General features: G+C 37.8%; 2 long non-coding RNA genes across 4 annotated transcripts; both read left to right on the plus strand.

Moving 5' to 3' along the window:
• Positions 1-2,074: 2,074 nt before the first annotated feature.
• Positions 2,075-4,508, plus strand: LOC110941193. Its single transcript, XR_002593913.2, has 4 exons — positions 2,075-2,219; positions 3,379-3,447; positions 3,535-3,606; positions 4,397-4,508. It is a non-coding gene; the product is annotated as an uncharacterized LOC110941193 (long non-coding RNA).
• A 108-nt stretch (positions 4,509-4,616) lies between these two features.
• On the plus strand, positions 4,617-5,591 carry LOC118492447. 3 transcript variants are annotated; one of them, XR_004893737.1, is made up of 3 exons: positions 4,617-4,830; positions 4,983-5,183; positions 5,268-5,591. It is a non-coding gene; the product is annotated as an uncharacterized LOC118492447 (long non-coding RNA). The 3 variants fall into 3 exon arrangements; XR_004893738.1 differs by having other exon boundaries at positions 5,288-5,591; XR_004893739.1 differs by having other exon boundaries at positions 4,983-5,069.
• Positions 5,592-22,145: the final 16,554 nt, after the last annotated feature.

Here is a 22,145-nt window from a genome sequence, read left to right on the forward strand (position 1 = left end):
TAAATAAGGAAATAATTGTCAATCATAAAACCACCTCCATAATTGTCATGATTTTCTCTCTCTTTCTCTCTTCAATCCCTCACATTCGAAAACACCAAATCATACATAAAATAACGATAAATCAGATCTAGATGTTTCATAGTAGTGTGTTTCAATGATAAAACACAATGTGATGAACTAGTGATTGACTGCTAAAACACAACGTCAATAATTTGTTTATGATAAAACACAATGTGATCACCAGTTACAATTACTGACTGCTAAAACACAACGTAACGAATCAGTTACTGGCTGCTAAAATACAACGTAGATGTGTTCATAGTAGTGTGTTTTAGTGATAAAACACAATGTGACGAACCAGATGAAATACGAATTGAATGTGAATATGTTGTAGCGATTGTATTATAATCATTTATAATCGTCACATTTGAAATCAAAGAGATATTTAGTTTCCTTAAAATTCTCATTAGTTAGTTTAGGATATAATATATTCCATAATTAAAATAATTACAAAATTACCATCTTGCCATTTTGATTAAAATAACTAATTGTCATACGTCACAAGGATACACTACAACATAAATGGCTTTTTAGGACCTTTTATGTGGGACGCTTGTAAAAGAAGGTCCTAAAAACTATTTAATAGGACTAATGAACTTTTGAGGTTCTTTTATAATATACTCTATTAAACCGGCGTCCTAAAAAACTATTTAATAGGATGGATGATTTTTTGGGGTCCTATTATCATATAATTTAATAGGACACTTAAAATGTAGATCCTGATAAAGTACTTTATAAGACATTTAATTGTTAGTGTCCCATTATGTGGTACTGTATTAGGACACTTGATCATCTAGGGTCCTATTATAACATAACTTAATAGGACACGTTGTAGTTAAGTCATAAATGTTCAGTGTTATAGGACCCTTTCTAGTTGAAGTCATATTAGAACTTAACTTAATAGGACACTTGACACTTGGGTCTTATAACTTTAAACTTTATAGGACGCTAATCATTGTGGTGTTATTATAATACACTGTAAAAGGACACTTGATATTTGAGTCATAAAACATTAGTTTTATAGGACGCTTATTCGTTAGAGTTTTATTATAATATAACTTAAAAAGACACTTGACACTTGGGTCTTATAAATTTAACCTTTATAGGACGCTTAATCATTGTGGTGCTATTATAATACACTGTAATAGGACACCTGATATATGAGTCATAAAACATCAGTTTTATAGGGCATCACTTGAGTACGATGAACAAAATGACAAACATTCTTCAGCTAAATATCCTTTTGCAATGGAACCCTCGGGTTTACTCCTATTTTTGACGTAAGATTTTAATGACGGTAACACTAGCGAGCCGAGCTTTGGCTCATTTAAGCGATATTAAAGCGAGCTCGAGCCTAGCTTTTGGCTCGTTTGAGGTTGTTCTCAAATAGCTCGAGCTGAGTCAAGCCAACCTTGAGCTTTGGGTTTTATTCGTGAGTCAAGCTCGAGCTTCATAAAAACATGACAAGCCGAGCTCGAGCCTAGTCGTGCTCAGTCTCGACCCAGCTCGTTTACACCCTACTCGTGATAATAACCCATTTAACACCCCTAAATAAAACTTCCCGTAAAATGTAAAATTTAAAATTTATTTCACACGCCAATATTTTTGTTTTCCCCAAAACCAATTTCTCAATTTCAAATTAGGTTTCACCAAAATCAATTTTCCCTCCCCAATCGTTTAATATTCCTGCTCCTCCCTAATCTTCCATCGATTCCTTCCCCAAATTGCGATAACCTTTCTTTTCCCCTCTGTCTGAGGCTGCTCGGGGCGCCTTCGGGGAGTTCAATCGGGGGACGCTTTTGCCGATCGGGGTGGCACCGCCAACCTTGCGGGAGCCCAAATCGGTTAGGGTGAAGGGCGTTCAGTCACCGAACAAGAGAGAGAGAGATGGTGGGCCCCATGGCTGTAACAACCAATCAATTTTTTTTTTTTTATTTTTTTTTAATAAAAAAACAACTCCCCTAAGAGGGGTGCACCCGTACGTTTTTGGACAAGAGGGGAGTTATAGAGGAGAAATGACGTGGCAACGTATGATTGGGTTAAAAAAAAATTTCACTCACCTAATTAGGGGTGCACCCCCTTCACCCTGATTTCCGTCACAGCAACAAATCACCAATGCTGTCCAAGTACCTTCTAATTAGGTTTAAACCGTCACTCAGGTAACACACTGCCACTCGTGTATAATTAAATCTTTGGGTTTATAGTGTTGTTTGGTATGATGCTCATCTATACAAGAATTATGCCATGATCTTAGTCATTGTAAATATGTAACTAATTGTTATGTGTTTTGTTTGATATTCGTCTTTTGTTTATCGCTGTAAATCTGTAATTTTTATACTTGATTATGCTATCTATTTACGTGGTTTTTGGTGGTTAATTGTCTCTAACGACATGCCCTAGTTTATGACTAAGTGTATAGATCCAAACCCACCCCGTACACCCTAAGGAAATGGAAAAGAAAGTTCAGTAGAAACATGATCTTATGTATGACTAAAATCGGTATCATGATGATGCATAGTCATAAATCCAAACCAGATTATCAATTGGATTTAACACTCATGCCCTAGTTCAAGATCGTCATACTATGTGGTATCTAGATTTAAGGTATGATTATGTCATATATGGTAAGTCCATTTCCGTACCAATTTTATTGAGGATGCTTACAAAGTTTCTAGACATTATTTTGTAAGTTTTTCGTTAAAGTTGATTATTGTTGATATATTCTTGTTTTTTTGTTCCTTCATGGTCATAACAACTGTAAGCTCTCTCTCGTGGATACCCTTAGTTCAACAGAGCCTTATTATGAAGCCAAACTAAGTTAATCGACCACAAAAGTTTGAAAATCAGAGTGTGTTACATCAGAGTGTATTATATATTGATGTTTTATATCAACACTGCCATGTGGGTTAGTGTTTGACTGTTTGGTGAGAATGTGGGATTGAATATTGATGTATTGTTTCTATTTGTAAACAAATATACGTAGATCGTTTTAGACGGACGTTAAATACATAAACAAAATCAAGAATAAACAGAGAATTGCATGAACACTTCTATCTTTTGTTTTAACCGTAATACATAAACCGGATGTGTAACCGTCTACCACAGTCTCTTTCTTTCACATTCATAGTACACATGTATTATGTAATTCTCTACCTAAAATTGGTTAATCTGCCCCTGGTCAATAAGACTTATAAGTAGGGGTGCAAACGAGCCGAGGGGCTCGCGAGCTACTCGAGTTTGCGCCCCTGATCTCAAACGCATGTAACATTTGCAGTATTTGGTACTTTTCTTTTCGTTTTTGTTTTATCAACTTCACAGGACTACTGGGACTCTATAAAGAACAATGAATACTTTTCGACAGAAGCTCTCATGGACTTAATAAAACAGGTATTTAATATATTAATTACCATGTTCTAACTGTTTGATTGATTATATGTTCATGGATTTAGTTACGTGTAACGTGTTTTGTTACAGCTGAGGATATACAAGACTCCTGATCTGGAAACACCAAAATATCAGATACTTAAAAGAACTGCAACATATGAGGTACGAAAATACAGCCCATTTGTAATAGTTGAAACTCAAAGTGACAAACTTGCTGGAAATACAGGATTAAACGATGTAGCGGGGTGAGTTTTTGTTTATTTTGGACGACTTTAACCTGTTCAAGTAGTTCCTTTTCAGTTGATATTGTATTTGGCCCGTTTGAGATAAATCACAACCAAAGTGAACACATTCATAAGTAAATATAAGTAAATAGACCGAAATCGTCACCTATACAAAGTAGTTGGTGAAGGGTATTTAAGATATCCAACTAAATGGGTCATGTTCGCGGGTTCAACCCTACCCGAACCCGAAATTTTAGACGAAGCTGAACCCGAAAATCGTGTCATACGTATGAACCCGAACACAACCCGAATATTCGTGGGTTGACCCGAACACGACCCGTTTAACCAAATTATTTTTTTCCGAAAATTAACATATTGAAATTAAAATTACTAAAAAAACACAAATGTATATGATACAATTACATTTAAAGTATTAAATCTTATGTCAATTTCTCTTTTTAAGTTATAATTATGGCATAAAATACACATCAATTTTAATTTATGACAAATAAAATATTGCAAAAAAATATAATATAATACAATTGGGTTATGCTTGAAAAAATGGGTTAAACGGGTCAGCCCGACCGGGTTGACCTGAACCCGACCTGTTGAGCTAAACAGGTTCAACCTGAAACTGACCTGACCCGTTTAGACTAAACCTAATCCTGTGAATTTCGTGTTAGCTTCGTGTGGTGTCCGAAATAATAGATACCATGCCCACTTTTCAGGTATATATATTTGGAAAGAACTCTAGGGAAGAAAAAAATACCAATGACAACTTTAGTTTTCACTCAAGCATTTGATCCCGAGATGTCGCAAATGTCGATCCAAATCGTTCTTCCATCCGAAAAGACATAAACAGGTCAACTTCTATTACTTTAGTTATACAAATAACAAATTTTATCATATTACTATAAACTAAGATCTAAGGTGAATAATGTTCTCCAGTTTACCGGACACTAACAAAGAAAACGTTAGTATACGGAGCGTTGAAGGAGGATTTGCAGCCGTATTAAAATTCAGCGGCAAACCAACAGAGGATATTGTTCGTGAAAAAGAAAAATTACTGAGGTCTAGTGTTCTTCCTGAAGGTCTCAAACCAAAAGACGGGTGTTTATTGGCTCGCTACAATGATCCTGGTAGAACAAAAAGTTTTATGATGGTAAGTTTTTTTACAACGTGTTAGATATTATGAATTAATGATGCTAATATTTTACATTAGGTTTGCATGTTGGCTGTTTGTACAGTTTACGATTTAACAGTTTCTAAGTTCTAACCTTTGTATATGTTTGTTGTGTGGATTGTCTGATGAAGCGAAACGAGGTTCTTATTTGGCTCGAGGAGTTTTCGTTGGACTAGTTCTTATCAAGTTTGATATGTAGCCACTCATTAAAGTAAGAGGTATCCACCAATATATATGTAATATTTATTTGTATTCCAGATTTGAAAGGTTATTAAAGTCATGTGGATATTCCCAAGCAATCTTGTCTAGTTCTTAGCAATATAAATATATAGGTACTTACATATCTGAACTCCCTTTTGATCTTTTACAATTATATAACTTTGTATTAACATTTATTTCATTTATTCCTTATTCAGTCCCTATATTGGTTCTACAGCCCCAAACAACTTTTTTTGTCTAGTAACAAGATATTATCTTCAAGAAGTCACAATAATGATGATAGATTTGACAACATGTGAAGCATTCGAGTAATAGAGATAAGAAGATTTATGGATTGCTTGGAGCTAAGTTTTTTTTTACAGTATGATTCCTATGGGAAAGAACGTTTTGTTTGTTTTTTTTTTTTTTGTAAACATTTGAAACATGTTTGAAACTTATTATGCATTTATTTGCTAACATTTGTAATATGTTTTGGATCGAATTGAAGTTATGATATTATAATTTCTACACATTTTCATTTATATTGTGAATAAATAATGCTTAAGTTACTATATAAACGTCTATTGTAGCATTTATATTAAATTGATTTTTGTGGTAAAAAATATATGCTACTAAAACTAGTGCCACAAAAAAACTATTTTTTTCTTTATTGTGGCAAAAACAAAAAGTGCCACTAAAATCCCAAAATTCTATAGACATATTATGCGACCATAAAATTGGTTTCATAATCTTATTTGATATATTAGGACCCTTTTCTTGGTATTAAAGTAACTATAATGTTACATCATAAGGGTTCTATCAATTAATTTCTAAGGACGCTTATAAGTGTATCAAAAGATTAAAAGTATGGAAGCACATGTTAGAACATCATAAAAGTGTACTAATATGTTTTTATTAGGACACTATTTTGGTTATTCAAAGACACATTACGCGACCGTAAAATTGGTTTCGTAATCTTATTTGAGATGTTAGGACCCCTTTTTAGTTCCGGGACTTATTACGACCCCTTTACATGAAACGCTTTTACCGTTGGTCCTATTAAATGAAAGGTCCTATAAAATAGCATTTTAGGACGCTTTTGCGCGTACTAAAAACCTAGTTTTCTTGTAGTGATATGACTTCCTACACTTTGTAGGAAAAGTTAGCTTGGTAGCCAACTCCTACCCTATATATATATATATTGAAATAATTAATAGAGAATAAATTAAAAGTTTTGTCCTTTAAATAAGTAAAAAGACCAAATTACCCATGTGTAATAAGAGTTTAGAGAAAAATTTAACTGGGTTAGGCTTAAAGGACGTAACATGCAACAAAATTCCCTATAAATGGCAAAACCTATCAAAATTCGTTGGAAAGGATACCTCCTGCAAAATGGTATATAGATAAAGGACAAAACTTGTAATTTTTCCTTTACTTTCCTTATACACATGTGTCGTCTAAAATGTCTTTTCGTCCATCTCAAAGTCATGATACGCGAATCATATTTAGGTATGTACTTTCATACTCATGTATATTCTTTAAAGATGTTTTTTTTATCTAGATAAGAGATCATATACCAAAGAGATTTATTGTACAATGTGTTGAAGACAATCGTTGATCTTCTAAGATCAATGACTCAAAACTTGGAGGGGGCATTTTTGAAAATCTCAAGTTCAAACAATTGAATAGAGAAAGAATATTTTGATCTTTTCTCACTTAAACTTCCCTTGATTTTCAAACATCTATAACTTTTTTATACATTAATATTTTTAAATAAATTAACGTATGAAAAAAATTATAGTCGTTTGAAAATATTTAGGGGAAAATTATCTAAGTGAGAAAGGACTAAATTACCCTTCAAGATAAGGACACTTGTCCTTCTCTAATTCTCACGTACACTTTGTATGAAATTGTTGTTTTGTACAAGATCCGACCTCTTTTTATATATCCATATTTAGACCACACTGTGTGGGCGTAGTGGAGCGGCGTTGTTGCCTTTCCACGCTACACACACCACACCGGGCCCGACGTTGTCATGCGGGCTTCGGATTTCCCACCGGCGTTGAGAGCTAATGAGCGTCAACATGGTGTGGTTTGATTGGGAGTCCCCCTAGCCGTTGGACCCCCAACGACATTATTTAAAAAAAAAGAAGATTTTTCATTTAAAAAAAATATTTCACCTCCTTTATATAAAAAAACTACCATTTTCACATCACTTCCTTCTATACAACTCTTTCTCAACTCTCATTTTTCATAAAATCTCTACAACTTTTATAAAAAATGATGCATCCACACACCGCAATTTCGCTCCGAACAACACATATGGTTTCAGCGAAATGTTGAACACCACTTCGCCTCAAGATTCTCAACCGAACCCACCACGTATTACTGATCCGAACATGATTGCATATGGTCACCTACTTGTGAACCTACCCTTTATGTTTCAACAACCACCGCTCATTCCTCTATCCCAAACTCCCCCTACTCCCAAGTCCGTACCGGAAACTCAACCTACACCACCCGAATCGTCTACGTGAAAAAAAATGAAACCATAAAAAGAAAACTGATGCCGAGAGAGGAAAAGACAAAAGAGGACCATCGTGTATATCCGTGAACAAACGACGAAAAGGTGATGTTGACGAAAGCTTGGCTTTCAATTTCGGAGAATTCGGGTATAGGTATATATATACAGTGGGGATCCTTTGCAAAGTGTGTTTTTCCTATGAAGTGTAGGAAGCGATCTGGGCCATCCGATGGGTGTGTTTAATGTTTGAGATGAAGTCAATGGCAATCTTGTACTATTTGTGTTTATTTAATTGATAGTTTTAATATGATAGGGGAAATTTTGTGAATTAACGTGTTTTAAATCAATCACATAACCATCAGGGATTACACAACTCCCTATTTTCACGCGGTTTTCCCCCTCTCTCTACACACCCATTCGAAAACCCCAAATTCATACCAAAAATACCGAGAATCATGGATGAAGATAAGAGATTTTGCTTGAAATATAAATGCAAGAAGCAATCGAAATTGTGTTATGTGTTTTACAACTCGCTGATTCTTGCTTGGTGGTTTTTATTGACGAAATTTCTTAGGTGCATGCAAGATATTCAAAATCAAAATCACTTCGGAAGGTATGGACAACACAGGAAAAGGAGAAGGAAGCCACAAGAAGCGTCCCGAAGTAGTAGTATGTGTTTTATCTTAAACATTTAGTTAGGGTTTAATAATATGCAATTCAATCAGCTTTAGAAGGTGTTTATGTCATTGTGTTATAAGATCACACTAATCTCCGGTGTGTCGGGATATATTAAGTAAAGTTTTTTGAACCCTAAGTTTGATTTTAGTTGTGTTTTGATAAAGAAAGGGCAGATGAAGCCCTGTGCTAATGCTCGTACTAATTTGTTTTCCGACACTTGTGGTCAGTTGTGTTTTACACAATGAGACTATAAAGAAGTTAACATGACCCTATATATTTTTAAACCCATGAATATGGCTTATGTGTGTTTTAGTATTGAATCTAAGGATGTTGTAAAAATTGTTAAATTGAAAAAAAAAAGAATGCTTTTCAGTAAGACAGAGGAAGAGTGAAAGATTAAAGGGAAAATGGGTTTCCAAAACGCCCAGAAACAAACCTGATCAACCAATTATGTTGGATGAATCAGAAACGGGCAAATCATCACCTATAAGGAGCGGTTACTTGTGGGGGTGGGGGGAATTGTTTGTATAGTTACGTGTCTGACCATTTGTGTGTTATAACTAGCTATGGTTGCTAATAAAACAACTAAAACGGTAGACCATGTTGTTGACTGTACATAAACCCCGCCTGCTAACCCAATTATGTCTGATATCGCGAATCCTTTCCCATATGTAATGGAGAAAGATGTTGAATTACACTCTGATACCATTCAAGCTCGTGGATTGGCTATAGGTATGTTAGAATTACACTTGGACTTACCATATGTTTGTTATGTTAAAAACATTGCGAAGTTGACATCACCTTTTATGTGTTTTTGCAGTCGACAAAAAACTGAAGGGTAGGAAGCCTGCTGAGAAATGGAAGGACCAACAACCTTTAGACCAACCGAAGGATAAGAAGGCTGCTGATAAATCGATGGATAAGAAGCCTGGTGAAGTGGCAAACAGTACGTTGAATGACACACTGATTACTTAACATATATGTCATAATAAGTTTGTGTTGCTAACAACGTCTTTTATATGTTGGTGTGTTGTTAGTTGCCAACACAGAAGATGTGCACCCAGACTCTGATGACTACTTTGACAACCCTCCGTGGAAAAAAGCGAAGACGGATCCTAAGCAGGTCGTATGTGAAAAAACACAACAACCCCTAGTTGTTCGATCAAGCGAATCAGCAAAAAACACGTAAACGGTCAAGAATAATCAAACCTTACCTCGCATTAGCAGATGGGAAACTAACATTATGAACCTCTCTACGCCACATGGGGGAGCTGATGGAAAGTTTGAACGAAGATCAATGAAATTCGGTCAAAAACATTGGGTTTGGAGCAATACTTGGGTTTAGAGTGGGTCAAATCTCAACAGCTTTGGGTTGGTGGTTGGTGAAGAACTACGACCATAAAACACGAGTGTTGAACTGTGGTAGCCACCATATACCAATTGCTGAGGAATTGGTGCACGAGATTTTTGGCGTACCGAGAGGGAAGGTAGAAATAAAAGAGGTTGAGAGATCAAGGGCAGACTTTAGTGAGGTGGTCACGGACTGGAGAAGCCAGTTTGAAAATGCTCCTAAATGTTTCACACCTGTTCAATTCAATACGTACATGCAAACACAAAAAGCAAGCAGAAGAATTTTTGTGTTGAACTTCCTGCTATTCTACAACACACTCCTTGGCGAGACACCACACAATTCATCAATTAATATGAGGTTTCTTCCAGCATTGCGTTGAGGGCTTGATATAAAGAATTTCAACTGGTGTGAATATATGATCAGTGTTTGGATAGGAATGTGGATGGATGGTTACCAAAAGACTGCTTTCTTGGGCCAATGGCTTTGTTAGTGGTCTATTGCGAATATGTACACATTTTTGTTTGTACACACTATTCTTAACACACAGTTGGAAATCACTCGTACAATTGGCTAAATACATGGTAGATGTCAACTCTTAACACACAACTTAAAACACAATCTAACTTATACATGTTGTTTGGAATTTGTAACCAACTTAAAACACATCTAAAACACATCCTGATATAATGTGAACACAATCTGATAGCTGTAACCGGAAACCAAGTTAGCTATGGTATTTGTAAACTGTATGACAACTTAAAACACAGTCTGATATACTGTGATAGCAAGTTCAACCCCAATTTAAAACACAACCTGATAGCTGTACAACTGGAAACCAATCTAAAACATATTCTGATATATTGTGAGCTGGAAACCAATTTAATCCACAATCTGATAGTTGTAAAACTAGAAACTAATGTAAAACACATTCTGAAATAATGTAAACTGGAAACCAATTAAATTCACCATCTGATAGCTGTAACTGGAAACCAATAGCAAAACAACTTAAAACACAAATATGATGTAATGTGACCTGGAAACCAACTTTACTAGTCCTGATACAAAAAAGGTTGACTTCAATTGTTCATCTTCTTTGCAGGCGGCTTTGGTGCGTGACCAAAAGAAGTTCAGCGCAGATGAGCCAAGGTCGATACATCTCATTGAAGATATCGTACAAGACGATAGAGAGTCGCTGAGCATCAATTTGGACACAGTAAGGTTTGAGCAACTGTTGGAGAATGAAAAGGGTTTGTATCCTTTTCTACGGTATCCTTTTGAAAAAAAGGAAGATGAGGAAGAAGAAACTGGGCTAAAACCTGACAAGAAGGCTGAACAAAAAGTTCAACCAAGTGAAAAGAAGGCTGATCAGAAACATGTATCCATGACTGTAAAACACAGTCCAAAAGCTGCAAGGGTAAAAAGGCAAAAGGTTGTTGTGAATGAATCCGACAAAGTGCATGATAAATGTACAAAGTTGGATAAACCAAAAAAAGCACCGATTGAAATAGTTGTGACACATTTGCTGCTGATGTCAACAAGAAATGTGATGTTGAAGTAGTTGAAGGCACTGCTGATGTTGTCGATGAGATTCCTGGTAATCTAAAAAAAACTATTGAGATGGAAGAAACTATGAACATATATGATGAAACAACTGCTGCTGAATACCATCTAGACGACATTGAGAAATACTACGTTGAGTCTGGTGAGTACGGACAAACGCAAAATGAGCAACTAGAGCCTAGCATTCACATAAGGTTTGATGGAGAGGTTAGGATACCAATGGTATCTCAATATGGGTCAACGCCACTTGCGAGTCAAAGTGAAGAGGTACTTTCATAACCGTTATACAAACATAAGTCAATAAAATCTGTTATTCCAAAAACACAGTTCTATTGTTCTTGCTTGATGCTAATCTGTTGTGTGAAATCATCTAATACAGGTGCATGCGGGTGTTAGAAGTCTTTTTTAATCAGTTTGAATAGTGTGTGAAGAGAATAAACGGCACTTTTGCGAATGGGTTTATGTTGTACCCGGAAAGTGAAAAGATAAAAGAAAAATATACGCTGTGGAAGCACATGCTGAAGAAAGTCGCGTCCGTAGACATGACAACTTGACAACCACATACTCCTGAAGCTAAAACACTGGAAAGTAAGAAAGATAACGATAATGTGGAAATGTCGTAGATGTCGCAATGGACGTCTACATTTGTTGAAGAGGTCATGCAGTCCGTTGAAAAGAAAGACACACCACAAAATCAGTTGGTTAAAGTTATCGAAAAACAACCACTCGACGTCACGCCGGTCTCACAAAAAACGGCCGAGGAATACGAATTTGCAATTAAAGGGGGTAGGTTATACACGAACTAGACCTTGGAAATCGGCAAATTAGGCCGCAAAGACAAACGGAATTGACTGAGGCTCTGAGGTCTCCATACATGAAGAGGGCAGTCGAACTTAGGAAAAGGCTTGATAGCACTGAGGTATCGGTCAACGCGTATATGTTTTTAGCCTGGGGTTCCATGTGGTATGTAATATGGTCCTTTATATTCCAAGCATATAAAAAGATGTTAAAACACAAAGTTACCAACTAATTGATTAGAAAGTATGATCATTAAAACACAGTTGATTTTAACATCATATTCCATGTTTTTTGGTTTAGCTCATACAGTATTTATTGTTTTGGTCAAAAATTACCGAAGCAATTTAGTGATCAAATTAGTTAAGTGAGGTAGTGTGCTAAAAAATGTGTTGAAAATATGCTGATTAAGACATTTGTTAAAAACAGTTTTCAGGATACGGCTCAGGATATTGAGCTGTATCTACCATCAAACTATGAGCAAAAAGTAAAGGGGATGACACGAGATATACGAGGAAAGCTCTTGATCAATCTAGATCTCTGGCATAAAACCTCGGGAGCTGACAATCGTCGGCTGCCTTGTTCTTCTTATTGCTTGAATAACCAGGATACAGTGCAGGATATGACTCAGATCAATGCTAAGTGGTACAACAATTACAAGTGTTGAGTGTTTGTGCGTAATAGAAAGAAAAAAGAAGTGTGAGTTCGAGAGTAGAGAGTGAAGTGTGTTCCTATTGATCTGGCCTTCTATTTATAGTTACAAATAACAAACTAACTCTCCTATTACTCCGGGATGCTGGGAATATTCCATTCTGAACGTTGGGGGTTGTTTCTACTCGTTTTCCACGCGCATATTAACCATAATTCCGGGATTTAAGCTTCCATAACCGTTACAACATTAGTATCTTTGACCAGCTTCCATAAAACATGCCTTTCTTCAATACCGACTGTTACAAGAGCTATTCTTCCGCCATCAACGTATTTATCCTGACCAATTTGAGCGGGTCTTCAGCATGACTTGGTCCTCATGAACGTTAGTCCCTTGTAACCAACATTTTACAAGCCAATCGTTAGTAATAATCAGGATACTGCCTCAGGATGTTACCAATATCCTGATCCGGTATCCTGATACGGTATCCTGATCCTTTATCCTGATCATATACAACTAGTAAAAAATCAAGATACAAAGTCAGGATATGGGCTCAGAATTTTACCCACAACAATTGTCCCCAAAAATATAACTGTTGGATATCCTGATTCCAACGGATATATTTTTTAGTCATTCCAACATGCCTGGTAAGGATATCTGTTTTAAATATTCTTGCATAGGTTTGGTTACTTCAGAATACTATCATGTAATGAAATTAGAACTCCCTTTTACGCAGATTCCATCAAGGACCCTGCTACTTTTGATCTAGAGGAGCTTGACAGCTTTTCTAAGCCCGCCTTGGTGAAAAAGGAGCCATATGTTGCCATCAACTCTAAGCCCTCTGCTGCTGCTGCCGAAGGTTTCCATCGAGCCCATGATATCCTTCCCTAATAAGGTAAGTATCCAGATCCTGTATCCCGTACACATATACTGAACCTGTATCCTGGTTAGTTTGTCTTTAATGATACCTGTATTTTGTAGGGTCTAAATCATCTGGCCGTCCTACACTTAGAACAATTTTAATTTCCTGCAAGTAGAATAGTTTGACAGTTGAAGGTGGAGGGATCCTGTGTTTTCAGGACGAAGCCTTCAACTGTTTATGTAAATATGCTTTAAAAACTTAATTGTGTTCTTGGTGAATGGGTCTCTTTTTGAGACGAAACCAAGAATACAATCTTTTGGACTAATAATAATAAACTGACCTTTTAGTGTTATTTATTATGTTTTTATTTTGAAAGGTATGTTTTGAATATCCTGATCAAATATCCTGGTCAGGATACTTGTTTTGGTCAAAAATTACCGAAGCAATTTAGTAATCAAATTAGTTAAGTGAGGTAGTGTGCTAAAAAGTGTATTGGAAATATGCTGGTTATGTTGTTTGTAAAAATAGTTTTCAGGATACGGCTCAGGATATTGAGCTATATCTACGATCAAACTATGAGCAAAAAGTAAAGGAAATGACACGAGATGTACGAGGAAAGCCCATGATCAATCTAGATCGCCGGCATGAAACCTCGGGAGCTGACAATCGTAGCTGCCTTGTTCTTCTTATTGCTTTCAACTTCAGGATACAGTGCAGGATATGATGCAGATCAACTAGGTGTTACAATGAAATTTGATTACAAGTGTTTGTGTTTAGTGATTGCTAGAAGCTAGAGAGTAAAGTGTGCGAGTGAAAGTGTGTGGAAAATGTTGTGTCTACCTATGATCCGATCAATCCCTTTTATAGTAAAAGAAACTAACAAACTATCCAATTATTCTGGGATACTTTGGAATATTCCATTCTGAACGTTGGGGGCTGCTTCTGTTAGGGCAGGATTTTAATGACCTGTGATCCTTACATGATATCCTATCGAGTGATCCTTGTTTCTTTGGCAGATAGTGATCCTCAGAAGAGCTTCAGGATCAGGATCATAGATCATCCTAAGGATCCTCATACTAACGATTGTTCTCTTTGAATTTAATGTTGTTTTGCAGGAATTACGAGTTGGACCTGGTCTTGGCAACGTTATTAAGGAATCTTTCACGTAAATCTCGCACATACACCGCCGGAAATAGACGTTGTGGAGAATAAGGAAACTCAGCACAATTTACGGGCAATTAGTTAGGCTAAATTTACTTCTATTTCTAAAGGGGTAACGAGCTAGTAGTTAGGTAACTTGCCTAAAATTCGACCACACACGCTTATATAAATTGCACTCTTGAGCATTCGGAAGACACAACACACTTCTTACACACTCTAGCATACTACACCATAGTGATCCTTGTACCTAGCTCGTTACCATCCAAAGTTGTAAACATTGTTTATTATATTGAAGTTTGGTGATCGGTAGTTTCCATCACCCGAGGTTTTTTATGCCGGAGATCATTCATTGATCAAGGGCTTTTTCCTCGTATAAATCCTTGTGTCACTTGTGCAATTTTCATTTAAGTGATCCTTATCTTTGTTCATCATACCAAGCATCATTCCCCGTTTACAAAGAGTTTGGTTGCATTATCCTTGTGTGATTTTTGACCAAAACAGTTTGGCGCCCACCGTGGGGCAATTGGTGCTTCATTCATAAGAAAGTTTTTCTGTTGGTGATCATTCCGGAGTGTTGCATGGCTTCATCGTTGAAGAATACCTCCACAGCGATATCTGCAGTCAATTCATCTAAGGGCATTCCACCTTTGCCTCCACCACCAGCTGGATCTCAGAAAAATGCTGAGAAGAGACCAACTCCTATTTTCTCTAAACCTTCATCTTCTTCTGCTCTAACTTCTTCTGCTCCCAGTACTAGTGATATATTTACTTTGATTTTGCAGATGAGGGATCGTATGCAGCAGCAGGATGAAACTAATGACAGGATCCTCAAGGAAATCGGAGATCTCAAAAGGCAAAAGAAAACGGCAGAGGATCATTCCCCACTGATGCCCAAATCTTTGAATTTTGATACTCCGATGATTACTTCTCAGCCATCAGAGGTCCCAGACATTCAACATATGGGTGGACCAAAAGGAGTGCACCTCGGCTCAGCAATAGTGACTCAGGCATCAGGCTTATATTTCCAGCCGGCAGGATCCTATCCTCAGCATATGGGACCCTTCGTGAATTCAGGAGCCTACTCAGGAGCGCAGCAATTTCAAGGATCCTCCTCTATTCCAGGATCACCCCAGGTTCAAGGATCCTCCTTTGTTCCAGGATTATGCCAGGGTCAAGGATCCTCTTTCGTTCCAGGATCATCCCAGTTTCAAGGATCCCTCCAGATGCCAGGATCCTCGAAGAATTTGCAGACAGGAAGTTCAGATGTCCATCAAGGAGATTTTATTCCAATGCAGACCATTGCTTCCACTGGTCCCTCCATCATCCCAGAATCCCAGCAATATGGATTCACATCCAATGTTCCTAACTTGAACTCGATGGGAGGTAACACTTTTAATAATTCTCTTACCACTAACCATGGATTCATGCAGGATACAGGTATCAACCATGCTATGGCCAGAGAACTGCAGAAACTAAAGGATATGATATCAAGTGTTCCAGGGGTAGTCAAACCTATCCCGGAGATTGCAGATGGAAGCCATAAGGTATCTCGTTTTGCACCACCAATTTGTGATGCTAAGATACCCAAAAGATTCCATATTCCAACTATGAAGCTGTATGATGGTACAACGGATCCTGAGGAACACATAGCACAATACAGGGAGAGGATGGAGATCAATCCGATTCCAGAAAGGTTAAAGGAAGCATGCCTATGCAAGGGATTTGGATCCACTCTTACTGGATCAGCTCTTAAATGGCTGCAAAGTCTTCCCCCTTACTCTATTACTTCGTTTGCTAATTTAGTTAACTTATTCAATAATCAATTTTCTTGTAGCAGAAAATTTGAACGATTGACTAGTGATTTATATAGGATAACTCAGGGTCATAATGAATCATTAAGGGATTATATAACCAAATTTAGTAAAGAATCCTTGGACATTCCCAACTTGGATGTGGCCACGGCTGTTGAGGCTTTCAAAATGGGATTGCTTAGGGATTCATTGTTCTACGATGATCTTGTTATGACACCATGCAAGAACCTAGACGAAGTAAGGACTCGGGCACTCAGATTCATCCGGCTAGAGGATGACAAGAGGATCCAGGAGAGACAAGTAGGATCCTCAAAACAAGAAAAGCAAGGATCCTCATTCAAAAGCAACAAATTCAAATCCTACAATAGAACTGACAACCAAAACGTGCATGCTGTTGACCAAGAAGAGGATGATGAGGATTATCCTCTGATTTCTGAATACTGTTTTTCCGTTGATAACCATGAACTAATCCTTGCAATGCAGAATCTAGGAGAAAAAGCCAGATGGCCCAGAAAAAATGACAAACCAGCCGCAGCTAAAGACAAATAAAAATGGTGTGCATACCACGAGGATTTTGGGCATTTAACAGAAGAATGCATCGCATTAAGAAAGGAAATTGGATATCTGCTGAGCAAGGGGCATTTAAAAGAGTTGTTGGGAAGAAAAAAGCAAAGGACTCAGGATCCTGAAAGGATCCCTGAAAAAGCTCCAGCCCCTCCGGCAGATGCACAAGTGATAAACTTTATTTCCGGAGGATCAGACATTTGTGGTACATCCTTTTCAGCAGCTAAAAGGCATGCAAAGGAAGCTAAAATGGATAATGGAGAAAGACCTACTCGAACATCAAGTGTCTCGGAAGGAAAAATGATAACCTTTGATGAGGATGATCGCGTAGACATCCAGGATCCTCATCATGATAGTTTAGTTATTACTCTCTTTATTTCTAACCATTTTGTCCGCAGGATCCTAATTGACGGAGGAAGCTCAGTAAACATTATCCAGCTTGATGTTCTGAAGAAAATGGGTATTCCTGAATCAGACATCACACCAAGATCCTCCGTGCTTGTGGGATTTAGTGGTGAAACTAAGAAAACCCTGGGGGACATCAAGCTCCCAATTTACGTGGAAGGATTACATAATTATCAAAAATTTTGTGTTATTGACTGTTTGTCTTGTTGTAATGTTATCCTTGGCAGGCCCTGGATACATGATATGAAGGCAGTCCCATCCACCTACCATCAATGTGTGAAGCTCCCTAGCCCTTGGGGAATAATCAAGATCGATAGTGATCAGCAGGAGGCTAAGGATTGTTACACCTCATCAATGAAACCAGCCTCGAAATCAAGGGAGCAATAGCAATTAAAGTATCCTCCAAGGGATGTCTTGGAGGCAAGAGAGCAGGATGTGGACGAAATCCTCTTGGATCCTGATGATCCTGAATCCAAAATCTATATCGGATGAGGGATCCTTGGACAAATGAAAGAAGACATTGTATCCTTCCTCAAAAGAAGAAGATCTTCCTTTGCATGGAAACATGAGGATATGACAGGTATATCTAAGGATATTATCACTCATAAACTTGGCATTGACAGGTCAGTTAAACCAATCCATCAAAAAAGGAGGAAGTTTGCACTAGAAAGAAATGCCATTATCCAGGAAGAGGTAGAAAGATTACTATGAGCAGGTATGATTAGAGAAGTGAAGTATCCAAAATGGCTGGCCAATGTGGTTGTTGTTCAAAAGAAAAATGGAAAGTGGAGGGTATGTGTCGATTTCACTGATTTGAATAAGGCATGTCCCAAGGATCCTTTCCCATTACCCCACATTGACTCCATGGTGGATGCAACGGCGGGTCATGAACTGTTAACCTTTATGGATGCATCATCTGGATTCCAACAAATTCAGATGGAACCATCTGACCAAGAGGATACGACTTTTATGACCCCAACCGGTTTATATTGTTATATTGCTATGCCGTTTGGATTAAGGAATGCAGGTGCAACATATCAAAGGCTGGTGAACATGATGTTCAAAGATCAAATTGGACAAACTATGGAAGTATACATAGACGATATGGTAGTAAAATCCAAAAAAGCTGAGGATCACCTAAGGGACTTGGAGGAAGCATTTGATATCCTTGATAGTTATAACATGAAGCTTAATCCTTCAAAATGTCACTTTGGTGTTAAAGCAGGCAAATTCTTAGGATATATGGTAACCCAGAGGGGCATTGAAGCAAGCCCGGAACAAATCAAAGCATTGGTGAATATCAAATCCCCTGCCAACGCTAAGGATGTGCAAAGACTAACAGGCAGGATAGCAGCTTTAAATCCAAATCCTCAGAAAAGTGTAAAGAATTCTATGATATCCTAAGAAAGAACAAGAAATTCGAATGGACTGAAAAGCATGAGAATGCTTTACAAGCCCTCAAAGAATACATGTCCTCAGCTCCAGCGTTGATGAAACCAGAAAAAGAAGATGTGTTATCCTTATATCTTGCGGTATCCTCAAAAGTAGTAAGTGCAGTCCTTGTTAAGGATCATGAAGGTACACAATATCCTGTCTATTATGTAAGTAAGAGTTTACTTGATGCTGAATCCAGGTATTCACACCTTGAAAAGCTTATTCTTGCATTAATTATGGCATCTACTAAACTAAGACATTATTTTGAAACCCATGTTATTGTTGTTAGAACTAATTTTCCAATTAAGAATGTCCTCAGGAAACCAGAGATGTCCGGAAGGATGGCTAAGTGGGCAGTAAAGCTTAGTGCCCATGATATAAGATATGAGCCTAGAACAGCCATCAAATCTCAAGCATTAGCAGACTTTGTGGCTGATTTCAGTAGTGATTTACAAAAGGAAGCCGAATTGGAAGTCCAGCAGCTGGATGAGACCAAGGATCCTTGGATACTGCATACTGATGGATCCTCAAATGTTAAAGGCACGGGGCTTGGTATACTACTAAAATCGCCACAGGGGGACATAATACCCCACTCCATAGTTTGTGAGTTCCAAGCCACTAATAATGAGGCTGAATATGAAGCCTTAATCGCTGGTTTGCAAATTGCTAAGCATATGGGGATCAGGTATCTTGAGGTATACGTGGATTCATTGTTAATCACTAATCACTTTAATGGATACTATGCTGTTAAAGGTGAAAAACTAACCAAATATTTAGAGATAGTCAAAGAATTGGCACTCTCCTTTGTTTTCTTCAGTTTGACACAGGTACCAAGGGAAGAAAATACAGAAGCTGATGCATTGGCTAATCTAGGATCATCTTTGAAGATCCCAGAGGATATAAGTATCCCCATCATCCATATCCTGGCTCCTGCTATTGAAAATCAGGTGGCCATGGAAATAGAAGAGGATTCTGCAATGATCCCTAGTGAGGATACTCAATCTTGTTCAGGATCATGGATCTCACCAATCATGAGATACTTACAACACGGAGAGATTCCTATGGGAGAAAACCCTAGGGCTTTCAGAATTAAGGTATCTCAATTCACAATCTTAAATAATATGCTGTATAAGCGATCTCTTGCAGGACCATATTTAAGATGTATCGAGGATCCTGAAGTTCAAGAAGTTTTAAAAGACTTCCATGAAGGAGATTGTGGAAACCACACTGGGGGCAGGGCATTGTTCTCAAGGATCTTAAGGATAGGATACTACTGGCCAACTATGAAAAGGGATGCTGTGGAGTATGCTAAGAAGTGTGATCCTTGTCAAAGACACAGCAATATCCTTCATCAGCCGGCTGAATTTCTACATCCTATACCATCCTCTTGGCCATTTATGAGATGGGGGATGGATATAGTTGGCAAGCTCCCTAAGGCACCTGGTGGAAAAATGTTCATGCTTGCTGTTTTGGTCAAAAATCACACAAGGATAATGCAACCAAACTCTTTGTAAACGGGGAATGATGCTTGGTATGATGAGTAAAGTAAAGGATCACTATAATGATAATTGCACAAGCGACACAAGGATTTATACGAGGAAAAAGCCCTTGATCAATGAATGATCTCCGGCATAAAAAACCTCGGGTGATGGAAACTACCGATCACCAAACTTCAATATAACAAACAACGTTTACAACTTCGGATGGTAACTAGCTAGGTACAAGGATCACTATAGTATCGTATGCTAAAGCGTGTGAGAATTGTGTTGTGTCTTCCGAATGTTCAAGAGTGCCATTTATACAAGTGTGTGTGGTTCTATTTTAGGCAAATCACCTAACTACTAGCTCGTTACCCCTTTAGAAATAGAAGTAAATTTAGCCTAAATAATCGCCCTTGAATTGTGCTGAGTTTCCATATTCTTTATAACGTCCATCTTTGATTATGCATGTGCGAGATTAGCGTGATAGATTCCTTGTTTACGTTGCTAAGACCAGATCCAACTCGTAATTCCTGCAAGATAACATTAAGTCCAAAGAGAACAGTCGTTAGTATGAGGATCCTTAGGATGATCCGTGATCCTGATCCTGGAGCTCCTCTGAGGATCACTATCTGCCAAAGAAGCAAGGATCACTTGTTAGGATCACATGTAAGGATCATAGGTCATAAAAATCCAGCCCTAACACTTGCTATGACTGATTACTTCTCCAAGTGGATAGAGGCTGAAGCCTTTGCCCAAGTCAAAGAAAAGGAAGTTATATCCTTTATTAAGAGAAATATTATAACTAGATTTGGCATTCCTTCTGAAATTGTATGTGATAATGGTTCCCAATTTATTGGGAGCAGAACTACTAACTTTTGTGATAGCTGGGGGATTAAGATGATAACATCAACACCAGTCCACCCACAAGCTAATGGTCAAGCAGAATCATCCAACAAGATCATCATCAACAATTTGAAGAAGAAACTTGGATCCAAGAAGGGGAAATGGGCAAAAGAATTACCTTATGTGCTTTGGGCTGATAAGACAACCCCCAAGAATGCTACTGGTCAAACACCATTCTCTTTGGTATTTGGGGCAGAATCAGTGATCCCAACAGAAATGGTGGTTCCAACTGCTAGAACAAATACCCGTGATCCTGAGGAAAATGATGCAAACCTAGCTCAAGACTTGGATACTATTGAGGAAATCAGGGATCTGGCTAGGATAAGGATGGCTAGCTACCAACAAAGAATGGCTGGTGCTTATAACAAAAATGTCAGGATAAGGAAATTCCAAGTTGGGGATATGGTATTGAGAAAAGCATTCCAGAATACCACCAATCCCGCTGATGGGAAATTGGCACCAAAATGGGAAGGCCCTTATTTGATCGAAGTCGAAGCAGGAAAGGGGGCATATAGACTGCTAACCATGGAGGGTAATTTGTTACCAAGAGCCTGGAATGCTGTCCACTTGAAGAAATATTTCATGTGAGCAGGATCCTTCTGGCACATATGATCCTTACATTAGAAGTATCCTTCAAGGATCCCTGAAGTATCGATGATCCTTACTCTGGTAATATCCTAAGCTCGAACTCTTATTTACATATTTTCTTATTTAAGGATAAGGATCATGTATCCTTCATCCTTCTCTCACGAGATTTTGAGTTCTGATAGTCCAGGTATCCTTAGCATATTGTCGACAATCTTCAGAAGTAATTCAGATCCTTGGGTTTAACCCCAGTTGTTTGGGCTTGTGCCCAGTTATCCTTGGGCTTGTCCCCAGTTTCGCCTGTAGCGCACGATGATCCTGGTATAGTTCAAG

Source organism: Helianthus annuus, chromosome 5 (genome assembly GCF_002127325.2).
Source record: "Helianthus annuus cultivar XRQ/B chromosome 5, HanXRQr2.0-SUNRISE, whole genome shotgun sequence".
Classification (NCBI taxonomy): Eukaryota; Viridiplantae; Streptophyta; class Magnoliopsida; order Asterales; family Asteraceae; genus Helianthus; species Helianthus annuus.